Source organism: Stegostoma tigrinum, chromosome 4 (assembly GCF_030684315.1).
Source record: "Stegostoma tigrinum isolate sSteTig4 chromosome 4, sSteTig4.hap1, whole genome shotgun sequence".
Classification (NCBI taxonomy): Eukaryota; Metazoa; Chordata; class Chondrichthyes; order Orectolobiformes; family Stegostomatidae; genus Stegostoma; species Stegostoma tigrinum.
In genome coordinates this window covers 123093786-123119335 of record NC_081357.1, presented here as the reverse complement: position 1 = coordinate 123119335, position 25550 = coordinate 123093786, and the positions used below count along the sequence as shown (strand labels likewise).

Sequence of the window (25550 nt, the reverse complement as noted above, 5' to 3'; positions counted from 1 at the left end):
TCATGCAATGAAAGACAGGCAATGAATAGCAACTTTTTAAGCAAGATAGTGACAGGTGCGATAACATTTTCTGATCTAAAAAGTGCTTCGTGATGGACAAGTGATTCACATCAGGGTGCAATATGGTATGAAATTCCAGCTCCCTAATTTCCGTAGTAAATCAATATATTGGTGTAAAGAGGCAAACTGTGAATCAATGTTGCTTTAAGGTCTCTGCAGATACAGTCAACAATTTTTAACATTAAGAAACTGGAAGACATGACGAGAGACAGCTGGAATGGCCACTTATCCCTCCATTATTTCCCACTAGATATTGCTTACTTTTTTTCTTAATTTAGTTCTAGTTACGCTTCAATTATGAATGACGTTTTAAAAATGTCTAGATGCAAATTATCATGCATTCTGCGTCAAAGCAAAGTAACCCCGTAAATCACAGCAATTTTTTAATTGATTTGATTTATTGTCACATGCAGTGAAAAGCTTTGTTTGTGAGCAGTGCAGGCTGGTCATAGCAAGAAAAAAAAATACTGATTATAGGGTGAAGAAAAAACTTGGACAGAGTGAGGCATACAGGTTACACTGCACAGGATGTGTCCTCGGCAAGATCAACATTAACAAGATGAGTCTTATTTTAAGTCAGAGAATCCATTCATCAGTCTAATAACGGCAGGGAAGAAGCTGTGCTCGAAGCTCTTGGGGTTTTAAAAATAATAATAACAATAATAAAAGGAGCTGAAATGGGTTCAGGACGAAAGCGAATGTCCAGATAGCTCCAGGCTCAATCCGCTGTTGCAGGGAGGGGAGCCGAGTGACACCTGAGCTGAGCGGGGGCACGTCGCCGGCTGTCGGGAGCGTGCCCCGGGTAATCGGCGGCGTACTTGGGGTAGGTGATTGCAAAGCAGGCGGTGCGGAGTCCTCCTTCAGCTACTGGCGCTGGCCTGGTTCCAGCAGCAGCAGTAGGAGGAGGGGAGGAGGACGGAGCGAGGGAGGAAGGGAATATGGGAGATAAAAATCCCTTAGAATTAAATCACCAGCCTGCTTCCTCACTGCCTACCAACCCAGAGAAGGGGTGGGGAGATCTGAAAAAAACCCATTAAAGCATTGAAAGAAAATGAAAAGCAGCAGATTATGGAAATATTCGGAATCTGAATTAAAGTGGGCATCCTTCTGGAAGAACTGCTGGTCTGGTTCATCAAACAAACAAACAGAATCTAGTACACACTAAATTAAAAAACACACACACAAAAAAAAATACAAAACGAAACAGGACTCCCCTTTTTGCTGAGGGTCGGAGAATTGTGCAAGGAGAGCCACGTCCGGAGTGTGGACAGTGGAGGTAAGGGGCTGTGCTGTTAATGGGATCGTTATCTGCGGCTTTTAGTACCTTTTGTTGCTGGGCTCTGGTAACGGGAGATGCTGCGGCTATTTGCAGGGCCATTTATTTGACTTTTGTTTTTACATTAGTGTTTTGCGGAGGGTAGAGGGTTGGGGAGAAAAGGCTTCCGGGGGGGCGGGGGGTGGCTGTGAAGTTTAATTTTGTTTTGGGTTGTATGTGTGTGTGTGTGTGAGAGTGGGTTATTTGTGAGCGCTGCTTTAGCTGGAGCTGTGTGTGTGTCGTTTATTTGTGAGCGCTGCTTTAGCTGGAGCTCTGTGTGTGTGTGTGTGTGTGTATGGGTCATTTGTGAGCGCTGCTTTAGCTGGAGCTCTGTGTGTGTGTGTCTCCAGTATGCTCACAAACGCTGCGCCTGCGCGCCCCCTCCTTCTCTATAAAACTTGCTCCTCGCTCGGCCAAGTGACACATTAAACATTCGGATTTATAGCGGTCGCTGCACACCCCCATACAGCCCAAAGTTACTGAGAAAGCGTCTCCCACTCCAAAGGCACTGGCACATCAGCATCTTGAGTAAGTTGGTCGCTTTCTGCTTTCCACCTCCCCCACCCCCCCCACCTTTTTCAATCGCATTTTCCCCCGACCTGTTTCCCCCCTTCATTTGTTATTGTATGTTCTCCTGAATGTCAAATCATTTCAAGGCGTGTTTTTGCTGTTGATAAACCAGCTAGAGTTTCGATGTTGGCAGAAATACAGCGAGCCTGTTTCCTAAAAAAGAAAACAAGTGTTTGCCGATTTAGGGGGGAGAAAACAGACTGGTTTTAGGTGTGTTGCAAAGTGATGAAGAACCGGCGATTTGGCTTTGTTTTCATAACTTTATCAGACTTTATGGAAGTTGATTGTGCAGAGGGGTTTCAGTAAATGTGTATGTTATTGTTGAGAAGGGGTACAGCGAAAGAGCTAAGTCAGACCTCGTGTTAGTGATGGTCTAGTGTGAGCGGTTCTGATTTTGCTCCCAGCTATAAGTGCGGTTCCCGAGCGTTCCAAGGAACCTAGTCTATACCGGGCTGTTAATCTCTTTTAATCTGTCCGCACACAGTCGTTTATTTTTGTACCATTCCGGGAATGCAGATGGCAGAGCAGATTTTGAATACAGCGGTTACTGTGGCACAGTGCAATTCCTTTACGTGTGGGTTTGGGGTCTGTGTAAATGCAAGCATAGCCCCAGCCGGGCTCTGTGTGTGTGTGTGTGTGTGTGTGTGTGTGTGTCTCATAGGCTTCTCTGTGTTAGCGCCGGGCTCTGATCTTCTCGCATCCTCGCCCACCGCTCTAAGGTGCCCCGTACCCCTCCTCTTCCTGGCACAGTTCACCGAAGACCCGGCCATTGTTTCGATACAAACCCTTGTGTTTGAAAGCCCGAGCGCTGTGATAGGGAGCGGCTCGAAGGTACAGCAGCTGCCGGAAATGAGGTGAAGCAGCGAGTCAATTTCAGCGGTGTAGCCCCTCGGCCTGTTCAATAACCAGGGCAGATAGCGGAGCCCCTTTTTCAACCCTAATCCCAGCCAGACCAAGATGATTCAGGGAAAACAGTTTATTTACCGACAGCGCAAAGCTATACACGCGACCTTTCACTGTTTTAACGGGCGTAATTTCTTGATCGTGTATCAAATATTCAGACACCGGTTTGGGAATACTTGACATTGAAAACTTTGGCAGTTTTCCTTTGCATTTTGTGTGATGGTGCTGCCTTACACAGGAGACGGTAATCCGACCCTCCCCCGCTACCCTTTCAGATGGATGTGAAATAAATCCCGTGGAACTGTTTCCGAGAAGAGCAGATAAGTTCTCCCTAGCGCAGTGCCCGGCATTTATCCCTCAGTACTTAAGAACACAAGGACAAATTAACTGATGGCTATTAGCAGCTTGATGGTTGTGAAAGCGAAGAGCGGAAGCTGAGTGGTGTCCTCTCCATGTTACAGCAGTGACTACACTGAAAATACTCGCTGTAAAATGAATATAGGGATGGTTTGAAGTGCTGAAATATGCCATGCATTTGCGATGTTTTATTTTCCGCTATTTCACTTTTTGACTAAAGCTTTCTGTCAAAAGGGTCACAGGCTATTTAACTGTTTCAAACTCCAATGTACTTATTCATTTTCAAATGATGCTTTAAGTTTTCACTGAGTTGCCCTCCAGCACTGCCTTGGCCACCTTATCCACAACGAAATTTCCAGTAGTCGTCGATGAAAAACTATGTTTAAAATTGGATCTGTGATTTAAAGAGACAGGACACCAATTGATATCAGATGCCAGGTCTTTTAAAATAACTTATTTTCCTAACAAGTTTCTGTTTCCTTTTTCAAAGTTGTGTATTTTAGTTTAATGAATATAACCGAGTAAAAGATATTCAATTTATTTAAGAATTGTCATTTGCCAAAACGTTTCAATCCATCGAAAGCAGGCTTGTTGGGGGTAGCTTTCCTAACTTGAAAACAACAATTAGAAATATTTTTAATGTGCATTTTATCTAATAAATTACTTCTGCATGGAATGGTACAGTATCAGTACCCATTGCACTTGAGTTGTGCAAATATTTTAGAGTAATTTTCAAGTTTTATTAAACACTTAATATTCTGCATTGTAATGCATCTGAAATAACTTTCTATGGCAGAGTAAGGATTGAATATAACATTAGCAGTGAAAATAAACAAACCTAGATGATCTTTTATAGCTAAACTACTTGTTAAAATTAGGTAGAGTAATAAGTTAAAATTTGGTATCCATTATTAAATGTCAGATCAACAATGTAACTGATTTCTTGCTGAACAGATTATTATAGGTACTCTGCACACATTGAATATGATCACATAACACATGTCTTAACATGCACATTTTTATCATTACTGTCTGCTGGAAGAAGCACTGTTTTCAGGCAAAAACAACTATGGTTCCTGTATCTCAAAAAAAACAGTTGTGTGTAATATTTTGAGATATTTTAATACCGTAAGTCAATTAGTTTAAAAAATTAAAAATTGTTTTAACATCTTTTTAATGTTTCAAAAGAATCACTGTTAAATGATGCGTGGCTGCCACCAAACTAGATTCAAGAAATGTATTTTTGCGCACAATACCTCATCAGCCAAACACACTGGAGACTATTTTACATTGCGCAATGCTGGAAAGAAAAATGTAATTTTGATCCTTACTATTTTGGTAATACAATAATATTACATTTTCAGAATAATATTACACTTTTGAGCAACCGTCTGATGGTATAGTAAGGTTAGGGTTAGGGTTAAGGTTAGGTCCAGCTATCACTAATTGTGTTCTGTTTTAAACAGGTCCAGGTTTAAGTCTGATACATGAGATTTCCAAGTTGTGTGCTGGGGAGAGTGAGAGAGATGCTTTCCTTGGTGTTTGTCTTTGGATTATATTCCCCTCAACAGAGACAAGTGCGCCTACTGGATGTTCTTTGACTTAAATGTATAGAATGGAGCCAATGTTCACTCCATCCAGACTATTCTACTGGTCCAATTATTTAGGGACCTTATTCTTGTATCCAGTTAGCAGTGAGCGATCTAGAGTATGGCAATATTATCACTGAGCCAAATTGCCTCCCTATTTTTTTTTGTTACAGTAAAATAGTTCTTTTAAATAACAAATAAATAAAACTCAATTTTAGTTTGTGTAAGCCTTAATAGTTTTTGAGGATGTTTCAGCTTTCACAGTAGAGACGTCAAGTGGAAAGTTTGCAATCTTTGTACTTGATTCTTTTGACTGCTACCAGTCCATTTGCTAGGCACTGATGAACAGTGAATGTCATTATCTCAAGTATTTGAGCCATGCACTGCCTGATTCAAGTCTTCTTTTAAATTTGACAGTATGTGTTTGAATATCAGCAAGTGCATGATCTATCTGTCTCAGTTCTTGGGTCAGCAATTGAGGGGAATAAGCGATCACCAACTTAAATGTGAATATTTACACATTCTTCTATTTGCTGCTTCAGGTCTGCTCTCTGGATCAGAAACATTCAGTTGGTCTTCACTAAATGTAAAGGAAAATAAACAAACCTAGAAGACAAATTGTTAAATCTTTAGGGTGGGTGGGTCTTGATGGGACTCTCTTTGGAGGGTCATTGTGTACTTGATGGGCCAAGTGGCCTGTTTCCACACTGTAAGGATTCTATGATTCTATGATTTTACAGACAGTTCCCTCAGTTCAGATATCAAGAAAGACAATTTCAGTTAATTGCTTTTGTGGAGTTATACTGTAACATGTTGCTTCACATCTACAGTAATATCGCCATCTTATGACCAGACTTGTCTGCATGATCTGGGGTTTCCAGATGTTCGAGGTATTATTTATAATGTTTTTCACATTGAATATTGTACTCGTTCTGATAACTCCTCTTCAAAAATGTTTTAAACTGTAGAGATTGATAACTTGTTCATGAACTTGCACAGTCAGTACTTTGTGAAGAAGTGAGGAGAACATTTAAGAGAGATTAACATTTCATTGGGTCGCCTGAGGTGCTTGTAACACTGAATAATCTTTGAAAAAGTCTGGAAATATGAATTAATCTGCAGATTGCTTGAGAAACTGATTTTTTTTGTATCTGAGAAGTACACTTTTTTATATAGCTGTTGTAAGCATTTATCACTTTTTATTGACAATTTGCTAAAAATAAACCAGTGAGAGAATGTGCTTCAAAGATGTTGTGTTTAATTATTCATGTTTAGAAACCATAATTAAGCTACTATACAAGATTCACAACCAGTCAGTTACAACATTATCCTCTACAGCATATTTATCAACATTGAGTACAAGCAATCGGAATGACGTATTCTATTTTATTATCAGGATGCCTTGCTCAGTTCTCCAAAGAGTTAACATGCTAAATGGTCAACCATTTTGCCCTTCTAATTATAAATTATATATTTTGAATTGTCAAAATGTTTTGTAGCCACTTTCAAGTGTAAATCCATCCACTTCTCTTCCCAATCTCTTTGACATCTTTGTGTTTTGCTGAGCAAAATTCCCAATAGAATGTTAAAGTCTACTGATTTGGTGCCGTGACATATTAAACAGCTATATTCATACATGTGCCGATCTTGTATCACCCATTCCTTTCTTCTGTCGAGTAGTTTGAGATTTCAAACAATTTGCTTGAGCATGCAAGCTGTGGAAATCGGCTGACCCAGTGAACCAGAGGAAACCAGAACAAATATTGTGATAGGCTCAAGTCCTTCAGTAAACACTAGGCCAATTATTATACTCAGCACATTTTGTGTTGGCATGATGTGTGGGTGAATCCAGCATTAGATATATGTTAGTATTTATGATTTCTGTTGGCAAATTTCATTTTGAAAAATTTTTTTTTGCTGTACACTAATGTCGACTGTCTCTGCCATAACAGCTCATTACTTACTGTTTAATCTGTTAGTGTGAGATAATGGATCTGTGCATGACTGGATTGCCTTTAATAGGCTTTATGATTTGACAAAAATCAATATTAAAGTACTTTTTTTTAAATGCTAATTATCATAAGCAACAGCATCCAAATCCTAATTAGTGAATACAGCTGAGCGTTGAGTTTCTGAATCATGTCAAATTAAACGTGAAATATTAAAACTATTTTGTTCTCAAATGTTTTGACTAGATTTTATTAATATGCACCATTTCCAGCCAAGTTTTAAAGAAAGAAGGCAAAATAAAATGGAACTTTTAAAAAGTAATTGACAACCTTCCTTGATGACCTTGTCTGTGAGGCTGCTGTTTGTAATTAGCCAGGTCAGTGCATATCTCAACAGTTTTGGTCTCCCATTCTTGATTATTGTTTTTGTGTGTGTATGTGTGTGTATATGCGTGTGTCTGTGTGCGCATGCATGTGCATAAACGCGTGTGTATTTGTGTGTCTGTGTGTATACATCTATGCATGCACATGTGTGTGTGTATATGCATGTGTCTGTGCGTGTGTGCGCGTGCATGTGTGTGTATATATGCGTGTGTATGTGTGTGTCTCTGTGTCTGTGATTGTTTTGGAATGGTCTTTTGGACATCAATGGTCATATAGAATGAATAAGACAAATACCAAAAAGCTGTTCACTCCTAAGTAAGAGCAGGCACTTTCAGCACAGAAAAGTGATAATTGACTTAAAGCTGAAAACTTACTCTTCTTTTTTTTAATAAAAGGTGAATGGGAAGAATGATTAGCATGAGGTTGAATAGCATTGCTCTGCGTTTGAACAGTATAAACCTCTTTAATAGAGCACTAAATAAAAAGCAGAAAATACTGGAAATACCATGCTGGTCTGGCAACATTTGCAAAGAGAAACAAACTATTCTTTTAAATTAAATATGACTTCTTCAGAACTGACATTAGAAAGTGATAGGTATTGTGCCATGAGGAGGTGGGTACGGTTGATAGGTCTGGAAAAGGCTGCAGGATGGGATAAAATTCACCTTCCTTCAGCACTGAAAAGGGGTTCTACTTGACTTGAAATGTTAACTCTGTTTCTGTCCCTAGATTCTGCAGACCTGCTCAATATTTTCACCATTTTCTGTTTTTAATTTGAATTTTCAGCATCCATGATATTTTACTTGGATTTTAGTGAGACATTATTTGAATGGCTTTGACTGCCACCAAGGTTATATTGTGTCGAGAGCAACTTATTGCAGAGCCAAATGATAAATCACAGCACTAGATGCTGACTTCAGTCTGAAGAAAAGGTTTATTAGAACAGTGAACCAAAAGTGAATGTCCTGTCCAATATATTGCTCCAGATCAAAATCTAACCCTGTGACAACTTTATGTTGTCTTTTTGACATTGATGCAGCTAAAATATTGCTGACATTGTGTAAATCTTTGCAAGTAATAAGTTTGTATAGGTTTCTATACAAGTCTACCCGAATTTATTTGGTGAAATAGGGGTATTCTAAAAGTGTAAATCTGTTGACTTACTATGAAGCTGAAACATGTTTCATGTTGGACCGTTCTGGATGTGAAACATTTGAATGTTTACAGATTGCATAAAGAGATATCAATTCAAGTAGTCAACAAAGATTTTATAAATGAAGTGCATGAGTGAAATGTAATGTGTAAAAGCTATAACTGTGGTCATTTCTGTAAGCTGCTGTTAGGATGTCTTGGAATCTCATACAGCATGGAAACAGACCCTTTGGTCTAACTTGTCAATGCCGACCAAGTTACCAAACTAAACAAGTCCCACTTGCCTGCATTTGGCCCATATCCTTCCAAAGCTTTCCTATCCAAATATCTTTTAAATGATATAATTGTACCTGCATCCATCACTTCCTCTGGCAGTTCATTCCACATGCGAGCCAGTCACTGTGTGTAAAAAAAAAGTTGCCCCCCATATCCTTTTTAAATCTTTTTCCTCTCACCTTTTGAAACATTTCCCCGACTGGTACAGTGGGTAGTTTCCCTGCCTCTGATCCAGAAGTTCCAACTCAGGGCTTGCTTTGGCACTTGATGCCTGAGGGAGGGGGGTTCAGTAATGTAACGAAACAGGCGAGTGTCATCCTGTGGATCCTACCAACGTATCCAGTTGCAGGTAATAAGGGTACAAGAAATCCCAGCTGGTGAGGGTACAAGAGATCCCAGGCGGTGAGAGTACAAGAAATCCCAGCTGGTGAGGGTACAAGAGACCCCAGGCGGTGAGAGTACAAGAAATCCCAGGCGGTGAGAGTACAAGAAATCCCAGGCGGTGAGAGTACAAGAAATCCCAGGCGGTGAGAGTACAAGAAATCCCAGGTGGGGAGAGTACAAGAAATCCCAGCTGGTGAGGGTACAAGAAATCCCAGGCGGTGAGAGTACAAGAGATCCCAGGCGGTGAGAGTACAAGAGATCCCAGGCGGTGAGAGTACAAGAGATCCCAGGCGGTGAGAGTACAAGAGATCCCAGGCGGTGAGAGTACAAGAGATCCCAGGCGGTGAGAGTACAAGAGATCCCAGGCGGTGAGAGTACAAGAGATCCCAGGCGGTGAGAGTACAAGAGATCCCAGGCGGTGAGAGTACAAGAGATCCCAGGCGGTGAGAGTACAAGAGATCCCAGGCGGTGAGAGTACAAGAGATCCCAGGCGGTGAGAGTACAAGAGATCCCAGGCGGTGAGAGTACAAGAAATCCCAGGTGGTGAGGGTACAAGAAATCCCAGGTAGTGAGGGTACAAGAGATCCCATGTAGTAAAAGGGTACAAGAGACCACAGGTGGTGAGGATACAAGAGATCCCATGTAGTAAAAGGGTACAAGAGACCCCAGGTGGTGAGGGTACAAGAGATCCCAGGTGGTGAGGATACAAGAAATCCCAGGTGGTGAGAGTACAAGAGACCCCAGCTGGTGAAGGTACAAGAGATCCCAGGTGGTGAGGGTACAAGAGACCCCAGGTGGTGAGGGTACAAGAGATCCCATGTAGTAAAAGGGTACAAGAGACCCCAGGTGGTGAGGGTACAAGAGATCCCAGGTGGTGAGGGTACAAGAGATCCCAGGTGGTGAGGGTACAAGAGATCCCAGGTGGTGAGGGTACAAGAGATCCCAGGTGGTGAGGGTACAAGAGACCCCAGGTGGTGAAGGTACAAGAGATCCCAGGCGGTGAGAGTACAAGAAATCCCAGGTAGTGAGGGTACAAGAGATCCCATGTAGTAAAAGGGTACAAGAGACCACAGGTGGTGAGGATACAAGAGACCCCAGGTGGTGAGGGTACAAGAGACCCCAGGTGGTGAGGGTACAAGAGACCCCAGGTGGTGAGGGTACAAGAGACCCCAGGTGGTGAAGGTACAAGAGATCCCAGGTGGTGAGGGTACAAGAGACCCCAGGTGGTGAGGGTACAAGAGATCCCATGTAGTAAAAGGGTACAAGAGACCCCAGGTGGTGAGGGTACAAGAGATCCCAGGTGGTGAGGATACAAGAAATCCCAGGTGGTGAGAGTACAAGAGACCCCAGCTGGTGAAGGTACAAGAGATCCCAGTTGGTGAGGGTACAAGAGACCCCAGGTGGTGAGGGTACAAGAGATCCCATGTAGTAAAAGGGTACAAGAGACCCCAGGTGGTGAGGGTACAAGAGATCCCAGGTGGTGAGGGTACAAGAGATCCCAGGCGGTGAAGGTACAAGAGATCCCAGGCGGTGAGGGTACAAGAGATCCCAGGTGGTGAGGGTACAAGAGATCCCAGGTGGTGAGGGTACAAGAGATCCCAGGCGGTGAGAGTACAAGAGATCCCAGGCGGTGAGAGTACAAGAGATCCCAGGCGGTGAGAGTACAAGAAATCCCAGGCGGTGAGGGTACAAGAAATCCCAGGTAGTGAGGGTACAAGAGATCCCATGTAGTAAAAGGGTACAAGAGACCCCAGGTGGTGAGGGTACAAGAGATCCCAGGTGGTGAGGGTACAAGAGACCCCAGGTGGTGAGGGTACAAGAGATCCCAGGCGGTGAAGGTACAAGAGATCCCAGGCGGTGAGGGTACAAGAGATCCCAGGCGGTGAGGGTACAAGAGATCCCAGGCGGTGAGAGTACAAGAGACCCCAGCTGGTGAAGGTACAAGAGATCCCAGGTGGTGAGGGTACAAGAGATCCCAGGTGGTGAGGGTACAAGAGATCCCATGTAGTAAAAGGGTATAAGAGATCCCAGGTGGTGAAGGTACAAGAGATCCCAGGTGGTGAAGGTACAAGAGATCCCATGTGGTGAGGGTACAAGAGATCCCATGTGGTGAGGGTACAAGAGATCCCAGGTGGTGAGGGTACAAGAGATCCCAGGTGGTGAGGGTACAAGAGACCCCAGGTGGTGAGGGTACAAGAGACCCCAGGTGGTGAGGGTACAAGAGATCCCAGTTGGTGAGGGTACAAGAGACCCCAGTTGGTGAGGGTACAAGAGACCCCTGCTGGTGAGGGTACAAGAGATCCCAGTTGGTGAAGGTACAAGAGACCCCTGCTGGTGAGGGTACAAGAGATCCCAGTTGGTGAGGGTACAAGAGACCCCAGGTGTTGAGAGTACAAGAGATCCCATGTAGTAAAAGGGTACAAGAGATCCCAGGTGGTGAGGGTACAAGAAATCCCAGGTGGTGAGAGTACAAGAGACCCCAGGTCAGCAGTTTGGTGAAGAAGAAAATTGGAGCCTATCACTATTCCAGACCACGACATACATGTAAAAGTGAACATTGCCACAGCAATTTAAACTTCCTGAGGGCACTGTAATACACCACCATACATTAGTGTTATCCTGTCAGAAGTTTTAAAAAGTTTGACCAAATGCCATTTGACGAACTGGTAGTAGCAGCGAATGGCCAATTATGAATTCATGTTTTTGACTTTGAAATTCTCTTAAATCACCCATGGCAGTTTTTTTTTACAACCTTTTAGCGTACATGTAAAGAGGATGGTGAAATCGGAAGTCATCTTTAGTTCTATATTTTGTTTATGCATGAGGAGGAATTGGTGGATTTATTTTCATTTTACACGCTGTTTTAAACTATTTTGGGAATAACGTTTGTGTACACATGAGGTACAGTTTGTCCTTCACTGGCCCAAATTAATTTACTTGCTTGAAGTGCAATTCCGCTTTTGCATGCAAGATTACTTGAGAGTAACATATACATTACTTCAGAAATCTTTGAATAAAATATCCAAAAATGGAAACTGAAATAAATAGAATCACAGCATACTTATGTTGCATGCAGATGAATCAAATCTCATGCAGATTTCTTTTAACTAGTAGAAGTTTGTACCAAGTTTAAATACAATATATTTTTTATTTTTCTGTATTTTGATTGTGTACTGAAATGGGATAAGGACTTTTTCTAAAAAAAGATCAAGGGTTGTGAAAAGAGTTGTAGCACTTTTAAAAAGTAAGCTCCCAAAACTTATTGCAAGTAATGTTTACAATTTTTTTTCAACCAAATGGGAAAGTTTAGTTGCAGGTGAACTGGCAATGACTCATGAACAATTATGGCTATTCACCTAGGAAATTCCATTTATCTGGTCGTGGGTTCTTGGGTCCTTTATATTGGCGCTGAGCCTGATCCGAGAGCCCCATCTCCAACCACATCCTTTAGAAGGTGTCTCCAGAAGCTAGAATTGGTCCTTGGTATTGAAATCACTGTTATTCCTTTCTACATTCCCTTTTCCGTACTTCTTTCTATCGATGGGTGTTCCCAAAGAATTGTGTGTCTTCATTCATGAGCTTCCTCCAAATTAGTTTCTTCTGAATGAGCAGTATGAGCAATGCCATTTGTCAATGGCAAAGACCTTCTGCTTGCCACCATGTATGTGTTTGGCTCCCAGGTAGCTGTATAGCTTGTGGATGTGAACAATATGTCCAGAAGCCTTCATATTTCGAAGGACACATGGTGCCCTTTTCTCTGCAGTAAAAAGTACCTCAAGTCTGAAAAAAACCAATTTACTTTCCCTCACCAGTTTCTGTAGGCTGTTTCTTTTAACCAATAAGTCACTGACTTTGTAAAATGTGAACAAATTGCTCTGTATTTCATGCAAGCATGTGAAATTACTGGAGAGGAGGGGTCATGGGGTAACAGTTCCTGACCACCAACAGAATAATCTCATCAAACCCTGTTGTGGGTGAGGATAATTGGGCTTTCCCAGTTTTCCCGCCAACCATAACACACTTTTTTTGGAGGTCTGTATGTGTGCACAGGGGGATTATAGGGGGTTAGAGTTTTAACCAGTGGACTAATATGTTGACAGTTCATGATTGTTCACCTGTAGCTAGAATATGCTTGTAATAAGCTGTACTTATTGCTCAGTACAAAAATCTGGTCCATGATTTCTATTACCTGTCTGGTGGACTCAAGTTAAGTTGGGGTGCTTTGCATACTTTGATAACAATTTTGACTTTCCTGATAGCTCCAGGAATAGCTGGGATTGAATTTCAACACTCTACACCAACGATACATGATGCAAGTTAGATTAAGACATGAATCAGATTACTTCAAACTACGTATATACCCCCCTATCAGTATGTTCATAAATGATGAATAAACTGGTCCACAAGATATTTCTTTGTACTTGGCGCTCAGCCCGTGGTGAACAAGTTGTGCCGCGGTAACTTGCTGAAAATGACAGGTACCATTTGGTATAAAACAAGTACATCTAGGAACTTTGCCACTGAAAATATCTTTCTCCCGAGTGGTTAACCTCAACTGGGCATCCTTCAGCCTAATGCATGCCTGAACTGCCTACTCACCAGTCTTTTCTGTGTTCCCTTCTTCATTGTTCTTAGCTGTGCTTTTGCTAAGCAATGTTTTCTGGCTGAATACAAACAGAAAATGCTGCAGCAATTCAGAGAGTCCAGCAACATTTGTGGAGAGACAGACAAACTTAACATTTCAACTCTATTCACTTCCTTCATGCATTTGGTCGGGCGGTGTTTGAATTCATTTGAAATGACCAAATCATTTTTCTTCTTTAGCTTTTCTCACCCAGCATATTTCTTAAATCAGTTTTGTTTTCTTTTCAATTTGTCAGACAAAGTGACCTACTCACCTTACTCCACGCCATTGCCACCAACTCAACATATTTGAAGGGCTTCCATTTCCATTTCCATTTCCATTTCCCAGTGGAACTTATGGAAGGAGTTTGTGACTGGGATGTATGTTTACACGTTGAATCCTGGTGTTAGTTTCTGATTAGAATGTGAGCACAGGTAACATTTGAGTACATGCAAAGTCCAAACAAACGACAAGATAAACATACCTCAACCACTTAATGATATGTGCTGAAATATACAGATCATAATTTTATTCAGTGCTTCCTTTCACTGCCTGCTGTCTGCCATTTGTGTAAAATCATTACCATTGAAAATAGGAGAATTGACTACCCAGGGAGTTCTTGATAATGAAAACAAATGGATGAATAAAGTTCCAGGTAATTCCTTTCTGATTGTTAAAACGCATTTAAAGTGTTTTCCAGAAAAGGTCATATGACACAGATATAAAACTAATGTAATACTTCATTTCTGCTTTCAATTCAACTATTAAAATGATAGAACTTATTACTTGAGGGAACTTGTGACTTTTATAATTTGATAATATTTCAATAAATCAAAACAAATGATACATTTAACCAAAAAATTCTGTTGGTATCTGCCGTAGCAAAGAATGTATACAGAATACCCACAATAATTCTAATCCATTTTTAATCTTTCTCTTAATATGACTGTAATAATTGTATATTGCGGTGATGAATATAACAGTAGTCCTTTCCTTACAATTGATTTCCTTAAAATCTATCTGTAGGAAATCTTGGTATTCATTTTTTAAATTGCAACGATTTTATAATAACTAATTTATGCAAGCATTCACTCTCACAACCTATAATATTACATTTTTGTTTATGTTTAAAATTGCCCAAAACTGAAGAATTAAACTGTTCTAACAGATGGCAATATTATTCTTCTAAATTATACATATATTTAACATAACATCTTTACAAATAAGTATGTAATTAACCAGTTGTGAATGAGACCAAGTTCTGTTTGGCAGTAATGGTTTATACAGTGCATTACGATGCAATACAATGCATTATTTACTAGTTACAGCAATAGTGCATAGTTTATCCATGACGATTAAAAGTAAGTTCATTTTTCCAGTTTCCTGGAAAACCCATCATAAAAAGTACATAAATATGTGCAAAGTTTATTCCTATAAAATCAACAATTCTTTCTTGGAAATGTGTCATTGTTTGTAGTTCCATTGCTGACTTCTAGTGGTCGTTGTTTAAACACTTACAGCAGTTACGTTTTATTGATGGATCACTTCCCCTTTTTTATACTTAGATTCTTCTCTGAATCCTTTTTTTATTAAACTTTAAACAATGAGTACAATTCTTTGTATGAAATTCATATGGCTCGTTACAATAGCGGAATTTTGTATACTTCTGTCCCGAAGTGTGTATGTTTCCAGTCTTGCTGTTGTACATATTTACCAGTACTGCTATGTGATCTGAGACTTCAGCAATTTACTTCCCCACTGACTGATCTTCACATGTGATCCTGCACAATGAATGAGCAAGGTATTTCAGCATTGAGTCAATCTTTGTCCCTCACTTTGAAGAATTGATAAAATGTCTGGATAATTCTTTCATAGTTTATTTTTGTTTTAAATGGGGGAAATCTCAGTGAGGGGAAAAATAACAATAGATATATTAGCGTTTCAAATTAAATATGACTGCAAATTCTGAAGAAGCCATACCCAATACAAAACATCAGCCCTGGGTGAATCTTCCCAGCCACTTTGGCAATGATGAGAAAGTTGGGACAAATTAAGATGATGCTCAAAGAGGGAATTCTTGATGTCAAGAGCAAAATGTTTCATTTTCCAACCAGGTGTTCAACAGTGAGATGCAATTCTCACAAATGAGCAGAGAGATTCAGATTTGGCCTTGTGGCATGTCAAGTCTCAGTGGGTCTGTACCTGTACAATGTAGAGAGTGTGTCATTGTCAGCTGTGTGAATTCAGACCATTTAGGGATTTGGGACTGTCTGTTAATTCGGGTCAAGGACCACGGTCAGTCTTGGATGTCTGACCATTGAAAGTCAATGGCTGGGTGTAGTTATCAGGGGCCAGTGTTGTGGGAGGAAGCTGGGGAAGCTGATTGTTGATGTTGGACAGAGCACGCTGGATGAAAAATGGTTAAAAACTTCCAAGATGTCAGCTCAGCATGTAAGGGGGAATGAGTTGATGGTTACGTAGGATGCGCAGAGCTGACAATTGTATTCCCAGCCTCTACAAAGGCCTTACTTATCACACTTGTATGTTTCTTATAGTGGACTTTCTATACAATGGGAATATACTTACCTAAATACAAAGTCAAGAGGTGAGGGAATGCATTAAAGGCAGAGACTGCCATTGACCACTGGCTTCCCCAATTTTGATCTCCACCTTCTCCACCTTCTCCATCTTACTCGTCACTGACCTGCATTTCCAGACTATCTGTCTTCTAACACCTACGCAAGATTCACAGTGACCTGAAATATATACAGCTTTCATTGAGCTGTGTGGGAATACTGGTATGTACTATTTGGTCTAATGGCCGGAAAGCCTAAAATCCAATCCAGAGTATACTCGACTATTGACATTAGACATGTATGGATGTGTGTCTGAATGCATCAAAACATTCTGGTATATTAATGGGCTTGGTTTTATCTATCGATTCACTGATGTGATGTTGTGGTCACTGACTGATTAATTGCCCATCCCTGCATGACTTTGAGAAAATGGTGGTAAACTGCCGTCTTGAACCACTGTAGTCCTTGTGCTATAGGTTGACCTATAGCCTTTTCTAATCCTTGCTATTTCTCAGGTTTTCGTTTTCTGTGTTCCGTATGATGGGAACGCACAATATTGCAGAAGCATAATGTAAAACTATTAAACTATGAGCATTTTTTTGATAACAAGACCAATAATATTTAAAATTACTAGTGTCAAAATATCTACATGCTCAGTTTTATCAATGAAGAAATAAGCAGCAGACACATATGCCAATCATGTTCTCTATGGTTGAGGTGGACAGCTGTGGTCTGTTTCAGCCACAAAACAGAAAGTTGCCATCGCCCCACTCTCTCATTAAACCTGAGGGTCACTATGCCTCAGACAAGGGAGATGCTGGAGAGAGTCCTTCATGGTAACATCTGCCAGTGCAGGTATTGAGGCCTTACTGTTGGCATCACTCTGCATTGCAAACTAACCATCCAGCCAACTGAGCTAACTGACCCACTTTTCAGTCACAGCAGAGATATGTAAACTTTGCATTTAGTCCGTAAGAAGAGATTGGTAGGGTAGTAAATGTCTTGCTGTTGGCTCTCTCTCTATTAGATACCCTTTCAAAAATGACTTTATCAATATATCTTTTGTGCATTTAAATGTTCATTTCTGAGGGATAGCCTCTGTCATGTGTGGCATACACCAAGTTTAAATACTAATTGTATATGTGTTGCTTCCTGATTAGATTGAGAGAACGCATGATTAAATTAACTTGCTAAATGGATCAGATTCATGGGGATGAATTATTCATGTCCATTGAGCAGATGTGAAAAATACCAGTAATTATTGTAACGTAAGTCATTAACAAAAACTGAAATACGCATGTATTGCATCATCATCATCAAGGCTGACATGAGCATTATTTCCAAACTAATCTAGTTACTTATTGATTCACTCATGAAATACGTTTTTATACTGTGAAACCTAATTCCTTAAAATGTGCCTTTGAATTGCTGTTGTGCATTTATAAACAAGTTACTGTTGTGGTTTCCTGGTCAATCATTCTGTGTCCTGCAGTAAGTTGCTTGTTAATTAGGCTTTGATCAGCGCAAGATTCTTTATATCTCAATAATATTTCATCTCTTCGGAACAATGATCCCATCTATTTCTAGCTAACCATTGTTACTTTTCAGTTATTGATTCCATTCCTGATTTATCTATTTTTAATTATGTATTCTCTATGCTCATAACTGTATATTTCTTCCCAAGTGCACTACTTCAGCCGTTATATTTGACTTCCTTGTGGTCTTAAGTAAGACAATGAGCAAATTGTTTCATCAGTTCTTTAGACAATGTTTTGCTTAATGCAATTTTAACCTTTTTAGCTCTGTGCTCAATGCATTCTTATCTGTTTACATGCCTGTCTCTCTCAAGCCTCATATAGAAACTTCCCTTAGCATCAAAGACTTAAAACATAAAACAGCACAACACAAGAACAGGTCCTTCAGCCTACGATGTTATGTCGAAAATGATACCAAGTTAAACTAATCCCTTCTGCCTGGCCTTGGTCCGTATCCCTCCATTTCTTGCTTATTCACGTGCTTGTCTAAAAGCCCCTTAAATGCCTCTATCATATCTGCCTCCACCACCACCCCGGCAGCATGTTCCACTTTCTGTGTAAAAATACTTACCCTTCAAATCTCCTTTGAACTTACTGCCTCTAAACCTAAACACGTGACCTTTAGTATTAGATACTCCAACTCTGGGAAAGAGATTCTAACGGTCCACTCTGTCTATGCCTCTCATAATTTTATTAACTTCTACCAGGTCGCCCCTCAGCCTCTGCCGCACCAGAGAAAACAGAGCTGGTTGATCCAGCTTCCCCTGATAGCTCATACCTTCTAATCCAGGCAGTATCCTGCACTGTCTCCAAATTCTCTACAATAATCCTATAATGTGTCAACCAGAATTGAACACAGTACAGTTAAGTGCAGCCTAATCAAACTTTCATGAAGCTGCAATATCACTTAGAGTCATAGAGCTGTACAACATGGAAACAGACCCTTCAGTCCAACTTGTCCATGCTGACAGGATGTCCTAAATTAATCTAGTCTCATTTGCCAGTGTTTGGCTCATATCCCTCTGAACTTTTCCTATTCACCTATCCATCCAGATGCCTTTTAAATATTGTAATTGTACCAGCCTCCACCACCTCCTCTGGCAGCTCATTCCATATACGCAATATCCTCTGCATGAAAAAGTTGCCCCTTAGGTCCCTTTTAAACCTATCCCCTCTCATCTTAAACTAATGCTGTCTAGTTTTGGACTCTCCCACCTCAGGTTGAAAGATTTTGGCTATTCACCCTATCCACGCCCCTCATGATTTTATAAACCTCTGTGAGGTCACCCCTCAGCCTCCCATGCTCCAGGGAAAATAACCCAAGCCTATTCAGCCTCTTCCAACCGCTCAAACCTTCAAACTCTGCCACATCCTTGTAAATCTTTTCTGAACCCTTTCAAGTTTCACAACCTCCTTTCTATAGCGAGGAGAGCAGACTTGAACGCAGTATTCAAAAGGCTGACTCTTGTACTCAATGCCCTGACCAATAAAGGCAAGCGTGCCATACACCTCTTTACCACTTCCAAGGGTTCTGACTTATTCAGAATCATAGATACCTGACCAACTGTGAAAGTGACCCCGCCCTCCAAATCCCACCAACATCTGATCCTACACTTCAGGCATCAATCTCACTTTTTCTACTTTCTCACCTGCCACCTGAGCCCCCTCATCCACCTGCCTGCAAATCTCCCCATCCTCTTATTAAAGCATTTGGTGGAATTGTGAAGTGGACTGAGATAATGCTGAGGAAACTTGGCAGTCTTTGGAATTCCCTTTCTCAAAAAACAGTGGATAAAGAATCTTCAATTTTGTTAAAGGCAGAAATAGATAGATTCTCGATTACTGCGGGGATGAAAGATTATCAGGGATACGCAGGAAGGTAGAGCTGAGATTAAAATCAGGCCAGCCTTGATCCTATTGGATGACAGAGCTGGCTCAGTGAGCTGTGTAGCTTGCTCATGTTCTTGGTACGTTTGTTGGTGCAGCAGCATCTATGAAGAGAGAAACCGAGTTAATGTTTCAGGTCTGGTACAACTCTTCTTTAGAACTGAAAGGTGTTGGAAATTATTTTATATATACTGCTGATAGAGGCAGAGCGGGAGCAACAGGGCAGGAGGTATTAAGGCTCAGTGCAAAAGGGACAGGTGTTGTAAGTGGTGGAGAAAGAAAATAAAAAGAGATGCAAATGGGTGTAAATTAAGCCGTAAAAAGGGGAGAATGGGTCCTAACTAAAAGCAAAATAAGCAAGAGAAGTGTTGAATGATTGAAAGACAAATAGAGAACAGACACAATGCAGTTGGTTTCTCAAGTTATGGAATTCAATATTGAAACCCCAGCTATAAAATGCCTCAGTGTAGTGAGGGATTGTGCTGTAAGCTTGTGCATGCTTTGTTGGAATATTGCAGCAGGCCCGGGATAAAAATGTTAGCATGAGAGCGTTCTCCTCTTACTCGGCACCCTCTCCCACATACTTACTTCCTCTCAGTGGTTGTCAAAGTGGCTTGGAGCCGTTAAAGATTTTATTTGCAGGACTGTAGCAACTGTTGCTGTAAAAAGGTTGGGTCTTGGCCTCCAAATTTGAATCTGCGCTAAGTGGATTTCTCGATGGCTTCTTGTGATAGAGGCAAGACAGGCCAAACTCAGAAGCTCATCTGAAGAAAACATCAGTGACCGGTTAACAGGATTACCACTGGTGGGATCTGTTCCAACAGTAATTGTAACATATAGGCCCTCGTTTCCTTTTACTTTGCAAATAATTCTGCTGTCAGTGTGAAAACTTGATCTTCGATGGGTAATGTCTCCAATCTTTTACTGTCCTCTTTCTTGCATCCTCCCTCTTTTATTCACAAATTATAATCATAAGTTGAATTGCATTGGGCCTGCCCATAAATTTGCATTGAGTGGAGCTTAAAGACAATGAGAAAAGCCTCAGTGTAACACAATTTGCCTTAAATCTGCTGTCATTAAATGAAAACAATTCCACAGTTATTATGTGAAACGCATCTTTATCTTTCAATTTGTTCACCTCTTACAATGGCTTGATTCTGTGCATTAAAAGGCATTGAACGAATTGGGAGTTAGCTCCAGAACTACTGTCTCTGTCTCATTTGTCTGCTTAGCATGCTGTCTTCCAATGAAGATTTTGTGACTGTATCATATTCAATGCTGTCAAGTATGATTTCTGTGTTTTTATGCTGCATTGCAAATTCCCAGACCATCTCTTATGATCTTAACTTCAGCTCAGGAGACAGAGGGAGAGTGGGTGGGGATTCATCAAAATGAACAAAGGACATTAAGATAACTAGTCTGTGGTTCACCACCAAGCCTTTTCCTCTCTTCTTCAATAGTGGGTGGCATTGCTAGCTTCCAGTCAGCAAGAACCTATCCAATGGAATTACTAAAGATAACCACCAATACATCCACCATATCTACAGCTACTTCCTTCAACTCATGAAAGTTAGCTAGTCCAGAATATTTTAAACCCTTAATCAAACCAATTTTCTTTGTGTGTCCTACTCCCTAAACTAATTGCTTTAGCTCTTCAGTTGCAGGAATCCCTTATTTGCGTTGTAACTCTGGGAGATTTTCTCTCTTTTATTGCATGAAAAGAGACGAAAAGCAACAGAGATAATGGGATAATAAAATGTGAGGCTGGATGAACACAGCAGGCCAAGCAGCATCTCAGGAGCACAAAAGCTGACGTTTCGGGCCTAGACCCTTCATCAGAGAGGGGGATGGGGGGAGGGAACTGGAATAAATAGGGAGAGAGGGGGAGGCGGACCGAAGATGGAGAGTAAAGAAGATAGGTGGAGAGAGTGTAGGTGGGGAGGTAGGGAGGGGATAGGTCAGTCCAGGGAAGACGGACAGGTCAAGGAGGTGGGATGAGGTTAGTAGGTAGCTGGGGGTGCGGCTTGGGGTGGGAGAAAGGGATGGGTGAGAGGAAGAACCGGTTAGGGAGGCAGAGACAGGTTGGACTGGTTTTGGGATGCAGTGGGTGGGGGGGAAGAGCTGGGCTGGTTGTGTGGTGCAGTGGGGGGAGGGGACGAACTGGGCTGGTTTAGGGATGCAGTGGGGGAAGGGGAGATTTTGAAACTGGTGAAGTCCACATTGATACCATATGGCTGCAGGGTTCCCAGGCGGAATATGAGTTGCTGTTCCTGCAACCTTCGGGTGGCATCGTTGTGGCACTGCAGGAGGCCCATGATGGACATGTCATCTAGAGAATGGGAGGGGGAGTGGAAATGGTTTGCGACTGGGAGGTGCAGTTGTTTGTTGCGGACTGAGCGGAGGTGTTCTGCAAAGCGGTCCCCAAGCCTCCGCTTGGTTTCCCCAATGTAGAGGAAGCCGCACCGGGTACAGTGGATGCAGTATACCACATTGGCAGATGTGCAGGTGAACCTCTGCTTAATGTGGAATGCCATCTTGGGGCCTGGGATGGGGGTGAGGGAGGAGGTGTGGGGACAAGTGTAGCATTTCCTGCTCTGCCTCCCTAACCGGTTCTTCCTCTCACCCATCCCTTTCTCCCACCCCAAGCCGCACCCCCAGCTACCTACTAACCTCATCCCACCTCCTTGACCTGTCCGTCTTCCCTGGACTGACCTATCCCCTCCCTACCTCCCCACCTACACTCTCTCCACCTATCTTCTTTACTCTCCATCTTCGGTCCGCCTCCCCCTCTCTCCCTATTTATTCCAGTTCCCTCCCCCCATCCCCCTCTCTGATGAAGGGTCTAGGCCCGAAACGTCAGCTTTTGTGCTCCTGAGATGCTGCTTGGCCTGCTGTGTTCATCCAGCCTCACATTTTATTATCTTGGAATTCTCCAGCATCTGCAGTTCCCATTATCAGAGATAATGGGAACTGCAGATGCTGGAGAATCCAAGATAATAAAGCGTGGGGCTGGATGAACACAGCAGGCCAAGCAGCATCTCAGGAGCACAATAACAAAAATAACAGTTTTGCTTATCTGTCAATTCCCTGCAAGATCCTGTATGCCTAGAACCTTTTCTTTATTTATGAAAATATTGGGTCATTTTTCCCTCGTTGGAGTTTCAGTCTTTTCCATTTTTTTTCTCCCTGGTGCTCTGCAGCTGAGAAGCTCCTTATAAGACAATGTCAACGTTACATGTTTCTGCAGTGCACAGAGGTGACTTGCAAAATGAAAATATGACTGCCCCTTTCAATTTTCTTGTTTTCCTTCCCATGGAAGAGAAAAGCTTTATCCTTCACTTGGTGCTTACACGTTTGGCACAAATTAGATCAGGAACTGAGCAACATTGGCCTTGGTATATTGATTGGGATCAGGCATTGGTTGAAGATTTTAGCATGCTCATGTTCACTGCGATTTACAACAGTTCAGAAAGCCTGGTATCTAATTAAACACCACTGCTTCAATCACTCAAGGTTTTCACATTGTTGTAAAGGATGAATACATCCATTAAGGAATTTTAAGGCAGTGAATTTAATTAAAATTACCCAGTGAAATTCCTCCTGAACCTATTTGTAATGCTTGAATCATTTTTGATCTCGGAGTTTTATGTCATTGTCTGATGCTCAATCCTGCTCTGATTCTTGTGCTTTGAGCAGTATCTTGTGAGTAACATATTCACCTGGCGTCATAAACGTGGAGATGGCGGAAATCCTATGGATTATCTGCAGGCCAGCGGTTTTTACTTGACCTTTGGCAAGCAAAAATAAATGGTTTATCTCAGCAGTGGTTTGACACCAAATTAGCTGATAGTTTGTCACATTCCAGTTCTGATTTCTATTTTTAGGTGTCAAATTTTGCCAGTCAAGCAAACCCTGTTATTATATACAAGTCCAAAGTGCCTGTGTTGGCAGGCAAGAGATGATGAAATATCAGATGATCTGCATTTAGATGGCTCATCTGATGCATAATAAGCTACCTAGTACCAGTCTATTTGACCTATTCGGCCTGCAGCTCTCTCATAAGTAGGCCATGACATTCCCTAATATTGCCTCCGCAACTAAAAGTGTCACGACAACCCAGCTGAGATTTTATGGATCTTGGAACAAGATACATGTGGGTCCATTCTTGGTGGACTCCTGCAGATCGGGGCCCCACAAAATTAAATGAAAACTAACCTGGTAGATTCTCCTTTAGACAGGCAGCCGAAAAAGGATACCAGGTAGCCAATTAAAATATCTCGAGTTGTTTGCATCAGCTGAAGCTGCTGAAAATTGGCCATCTGCGAAGTTTTGTGTGACGCTTGGCAAAAATAATTGCATAAAGTTGCTTGGCCCTTCATTGCAAATTTGCTGCAAGGCTTTTATGATGATGTCAGAACCAATTGGGGCCTGAGCAGTGAAGCCACTGAAGAAAAGCATTTGCAAGAAAAGGTGATTAAGGGGAAGTATTTATCCTTTTGACGATGATGAAGATTTATTGTCTCTTGTATTCTCCAATGAACAACATGGTAAAACACAGTGAAAAGCTTCAACTGTCGCCATAATCCAGTGCAGTTTAAATATTTTAGGAAGAAAAAGACAAAGCTGAAAGAAAGTCCAAATACATCCACCCCACCGCCTGCACTGACCCACCAAACTCAGAGTCACCACTCTTCAGGCACCATCTCCCCGTCCCTCAGCCCACACTGCTAACAGCCCACTGATGCCGGGTCCTCTACTGGCTTGCCACCACTGCCACCTAGCTGATAACCAGGAGTCCTTGCTCTGGGCCTGCCACTGGTCCAGGAGATAGACTGCTGTTTTGGGTTGCACAGTGGATGTTTTAGACTTCCACTAGCCTGGATTTTAGTGACCCACTACTTCATAAATGGAACATGTCCATCTATCACACCAGATACCCACCCAAATGACAAATACCTATCCAAGTTGTTGTTGTATTGTTGTTGTTGATTATTGTATAGTGTATAGTGTTATTGTTGACTTTCTATTATGGACAAGGATGATTAATTATCTTTCAAAAGTATAAGTGTGGCTAATGAGACTGACTGACACACTCAGGGTCTTCAGGCCTTACAGTACTATTGTCTTGCAAATATATTAGTTTGAGTCAGCCCCATATGTCAGTATTAAAATCCAACAATTTACGTGACCCAAAGATATTGTTTCCAATTTATGAGGATCAGCAGAATCAATACGTATACCTTTTGGTCGTCTTACATTATCATTGGGAATCATAATTCCCGAGATATCAGTGAAGTTTCACTTCTGGACATAATTGGTAACCGATTTGTTAAATGCAGCAGAATTTTGTTCCTCAGCACTTCATACTACACTTTAAATATGACACACGATAATCTTTTCCAACCTCTTCTGTCAGGCAGAAGATACAAAAGCTTAAACACACGTATGAAGAGATTCAAGAATAATATCTTCCCCATTGTTATTAGATGTCTGAATTTTAAGATTAATGTTGATCTCACTTTTTGTGCACCAACTTTGCAACTGTCAAATTGTATTCCTCATTCTGTTCTATTACCCTAATGCACTATGTACGGGATGATCTGCCTGTACTGCATGCAAAACAAAACTTTTCCCTCTACCTAGTTACATGTGACAATAATAAATCAAATCAAATAATTTGTTCCAAATATTTTTCTAATGTCATAATTGAAATGGAATAAAAAGACTTCAAGAATTATTTTCTGCTCAAAGTATTACTGTTATCTCAAGTACTCCTATTTTAGAATATTCTCAAACATTATAAGGGTTCCTATCAGACTCAATATGAATAACAATTTGATCTTTCCTTCGTGAGCAACTGTACTGACATGGATTTAGCTGATCTGATTTAGGTCTTTAACAATCTAAATAAAAATCTTGACTTACTTTTCTGAAATATTTAAAATTCAGAAAAAAATCAGATTGTCTATTCCCTCCTCTTCTAACCTGT

The 25550-nt window shown here is 41.3% G+C and overlaps 1 protein-coding gene across 4 annotated transcripts in view; it reads left to right on the top strand.

The window, feature by feature from the left end:
• Positions 1-977: 977 nt before the first annotated feature.
• The window catches only part of LOC125452825 (kelch-like protein 29), a 371153-nt gene continuing 346580 nt past the window's right edge, over positions 978-25550 (top strand). For 2 of the 4 annotated variants that reach the window (XM_059645636.1, XM_048531718.2), the window contains exon 1: positions 978-1336. The gene's annotated coding sequence lies outside the window, so the exon portion shown is untranslated. Of the gene's footprint in view, positions 1337-1793; positions 1904-7059; positions 7121-25550 lie in introns of those variants that run through there. The other 2 variants (XM_048531717.2, XM_048531719.2) reach the window with 2 other exon arrangements.